Source organism: Pinus tabuliformis, chromosome Q (assembly GCF_031772625.1).
Source record: "Pinus tabuliformis cultivar Carrire ecotype Pingquan chromosome Q, CPIR1, whole genome shotgun sequence".
NCBI classification, from domain to species: Eukaryota; Viridiplantae; Streptophyta; class Pinopsida; order Pinales; family Pinaceae; genus Pinus; species Pinus tabuliformis.
In genome coordinates, this window is record NC_142296.1 from 784,889,075 (window position 1) to 784,893,296 (window position 4,222).

The window sequence follows — 4,222 nt, forward strand, 5'->3', positions numbered from 1 at the left end:
ATGATCATGATTTTGCATTAGTTTATACTCACAAAAAAATCATGGAGTTTTTATAGTTCACCTTAAGTTTTTTTTTCCAAAAAAGTACTCTGACTACAGCTGCCACATCAAGGCTACATACCCCATGCGGCAACGAGCTCACGTATGAATCGTATAGTGTTGTTTGGGTTTTTACTGTACAATGTGTTGGTTTTATTTTTGCCATGAGTTTTGCCACACTATGATATTCCACAGGGTAGTAAAAACCCTAAACTCCATCCGTTTGACTTGTTTCAGATGTTTCTTGTGATACCATAGTGCCGCTCTGTTTGGCTGTACACGTTCACTTGTCTTTATCCATACTTGGGCCCACGTTCCTGCTACGCAAGGCCTTTGGCGAATTCTCTGGTAAAGAATTTGCTCTATCGCATTTTTTTCTTTATTTAATTTACCAAGGAGGCATGAAATCCTCGGGAGTCCTTAGGATCTTCACAGTTTGTGCAGCTACTTTATAATTTGTGTTTTGCATTGTATTCATCCCTTTGCTTTTCTCTAGGATGGAAAAATTATGAATGACTCATCATTTTAATGGCTTCCAGCCGAGTTATTTAGGGTTCGACTTTTTCTAGGAATCCAGCCATATATTTACCTGTACGTTATTTCCTTTTATTTTTTTATTTTGGTCTATTGAAGGGGTATACTGTATTTTTCTGCTCTCACTAGCTACTGCTTTGCCTTGTAGTTGTTGAAGAATATGGGTGCATTGCCCTTTTCACCTTCTCTTGTATGCGTTTCATTGATGGCCTCTTTTATAAGTTCTATTGTGAATTGGTTGCAGGAAAAAACAATGGGGTTTAGACCAGGTAACGACAATCTCCTTATCCTTTGGCAGGCGATATTTGTAATTTGCAGCTCCTATTGTAGGTAACCATTCATGTACTCTCTCTGAGTTTTTGTTTTGTTTTATTTAATTTATTTCTTTGGTAATAATGCGAGTCAAACTCTTTTGTCTTTCCTTTTCTAAATCTGGTTAATCCATTAGAATTTTCCATTGACTAATTTACTCCATCACTTTTGCCGGTATTGGAATGTGCTTGGTCACATCGCCAGGGCGAGGGTTTTGTTGTCCAACTAAAGGAAGGTAAAAATCCTATTTCTCTTGCTGAGGAGATAGTCTTTAGCTCAAATACGAGAGGCTTCTGGCTCAAAGGTGTAAGGTCACTGATTTGAATGTGCCTATTAGTCCGAATGTCGATTGTGCCAGGTGTGTCTCTGATTACATGTGTTTTTTGTTTTTTGGGGAAAAATCAAATTTTTTATTAAATTAATAAAAAATTATATATTAAATGCAATTAAACATTTATAAATCAAATTGTGAATCCACAATAAACTGAAAGTAAAAGTGAAGACAGAGGAAAGTGAAAATTATATATAAAAATACTATAAACTGTGACAATGAACCAAGGTCTCTCCGAACAATCAGAGAAAACAACCCATCAAACAAAAAATAAATGTAGCAGTCCAGAGTTTTCACCAAAAACTGGTAGCCATAAACAAACAGGGGATAATATATATAAATATATATAAGGGAAGATAAAAGGCGCCAATGAAGTCCAATAGAGCCCCAAAAAACCATAAGATGCAGAAAAGAAAACTGTGCATATACAAAATGACCGAGCCATTAAATGTAAGGAGGCTAATCCGATTTGGTAACTCACCCGTTATCGGAATCAACTATGTGCCATGTCCAAAGCCTACTGTAAACTTTTTTAAGACTTTTTTTGGAAACGAGATCTGCTTCCGTGTTCTTTTTTTGTAAATATGATATATATACGGAGAAATCAACAAAATTAGATTTTATAAAAGAATTTTCTTCTAAAATAAGAACCAAAGTAAGATTTTGACAACGCTACACATTGTTTGTTTAATTTATCACATTCTGAGAGTCACCAAAAATCTGTACTGAATCAATCCCCAGCTTTCTTAATCAACATACAAAAAATTTCAAGGTTTTTAATTCTACAAAATTGTTTGAACCTGTACCAATACCCACTGATGCTTTTAGAGATCTGTGATCATATCATTTATATAAATGATAATACCTGCCCCGCATCTATCTTGTGGATCAGAGTGCGTCAAAGCATCATCAAAGTATGCTCACAGGACATCAAGTCTAATATGTTCTTCCGGTATATTCCGACAGGACAAAGAGGGGGTGTTTTGAGGGATCAGTTAAAAAATAGAGGCACATTGAATTGCAATGGGATAAAGATCTGAAGATTGTTCCTGGAAAATGCCTTTGTCCTGGGCCAACCAAATCCCCGAGCAAATAAGCGACGGAATGTTCCTATAACGAGGGTCGATAATTAAACCACCAGTCCACCAGCGAAAGAGCATGCTAATTGGAACTAATGCCAACAAAATTCAAGAAGATCTCCCATATTTTAAGATAAAAAGACAACTTAAAATCAATGAAAAATGTTTTCTTTAAACTTTTTGCATAATATACACTATCCATACCCATACCTGTTTTGCTTTTTTGAAAGTTATGCCAAATTGGCACTTTGTTCTTCTTTGTTTCTTTCTTTTTCATGTGAGTTCAGTGTAGGCTGGTGGTGGTTATCCTAGAATGCTATTAATGATCGTCATAGCAAGGCATGTATTGTATCTGTTTCCGATTTCTGTGTTTATATTATACATTAAATGAATAAAAATATAATGATGTCAGTAGTCTTTAGCCTTGTATCATATGACAATGATCTTCATTATTAGTGTTTGCTGTAAAATCAAAATGATGCATCTAAGGACTGTCAAAGGGTTTCAATTTTCACCTCTATGTTCCGTGGCAATGCGGCTTGATAGGTTGCATTATGAAAATAAATACATCAAATTATATACTTACCTTATTTCAATTCATAACTTTTAAATTTAATGTTTATAATTATGGTTTTTCAAATTTTATTCATGTTTATTTATTTATCAATTTTATGTTATATTCTAAATATTTTAAAGTTAATTTATTTTATTTTAACTCTTAATTTTTAATTTTAATATTTATAATCATATTTTTTACATTTTTATTAGTTAATTTATTAATTTTACATTATATTTTAAATATTTTATTTATATTTATTTATTTTAAATTAATTTACTTAATTTTCATTACTAATTGTTTAACTTTAATTTTTATAATCATATTTTTTACAACTTGTTTCTCAATTTTTATAATTATAATTTTTACAAGTTACTTCCGATCATTATAATTACTTAGGCTTGGATAATCTTGTGAAGAGTCCGCTTTCAAAATATGACCGCACAGTTTACTTAATCTTGGATAATCCTGTGAAGAGACTGCTTTCAGAATATGACATGACAGTCCAATCCAAAAATAACATTAAAATACTTAAGATAAAATAAATATTTGAAAGTTATCGAGTTGTTTTGAATACTATCTCAATTTATCTTGACTTTTTATCTCAATTTATCTTGAGTCAGTGATTGTTTATCTGGACATTTTATCTCAATTTATCTTGAGTCAGTGATTTTGGTGTAATAATTAAATAAAAATATTTTTGAAAAATAATTTTATATTATTGAACAATTAAAATTGTTTTTGTTGGGTTAAGAGCTAGACAGGTTCACAGCCCAAGATCTAGAGGCATTTGGCAGGAGTAAAGGTCTGTCCCCTTATTGACTACCAACAGGTTTATGGACTATCAACGGGTTATTCCAGATGGCCTGGTTTTCCTTGAATAACAATGATGATTCAACCTGGACTATCAACTGGTTATTCCAAGTGGCGTGGTTTTCTTTGAATAACAATGATGAGTCAGCCTGCATTAGCAGATAGCATCTAGAGATAGTTGTCCTCACTGGTGGTTTTACAACTGAGTTATAAAAACAAAAACATTTTTTTCATATTAATGTTTTAGAGTTTCAATTATCTTTGTAACAGAAGTAGAGATTACAAGTCTTTGTACATGTTCAATTTATGTGCCATGGGGTTTCCTAACAATATTTTATATTCATATGACTACTTGTTTTCATCTAGTTAAACTACTATTATGCCAACTCTTGAGTTGGCAACACAAATTCTTAATTATTATTTAGCTTGACTTTATAAAACTTAATTATATAGCTTGACTCTTCAATTATTACATTAAATGGTATGTATCACCAACTGATCACAATTTTAAATGTTAAAGGTTGTTCTTCAACATTATTGCATAATAAATGTGATATA

The 4,222-nt window shown here is 32.0% G+C and overlaps 1 long non-coding RNA gene across 2 annotated transcripts; it reads left to right on the forward strand.

Annotated features, from left to right (window-relative positions):
* The first annotated feature begins 227 nt into the window (after window positions 1–227).
* Window positions 228–3,967, forward strand: LOC149221837 (uncharacterized). Of its 2 annotated transcripts, none has more exons than XR_016248881.1 (4): window positions 228–387; window positions 818–903; window positions 1,090–1,243; window positions 3,606–3,967. It is a non-coding gene; the product is annotated as an uncharacterized LOC149221837 (long non-coding RNA). The 2 variants fall into 2 exon arrangements; XR_016248882.1 differs by lacking the exon at window positions 228–387 and adding an exon at window positions 473–630.
* The last annotated feature ends 255 nt before the right edge of the window (window positions 3,968–4,222 follow it).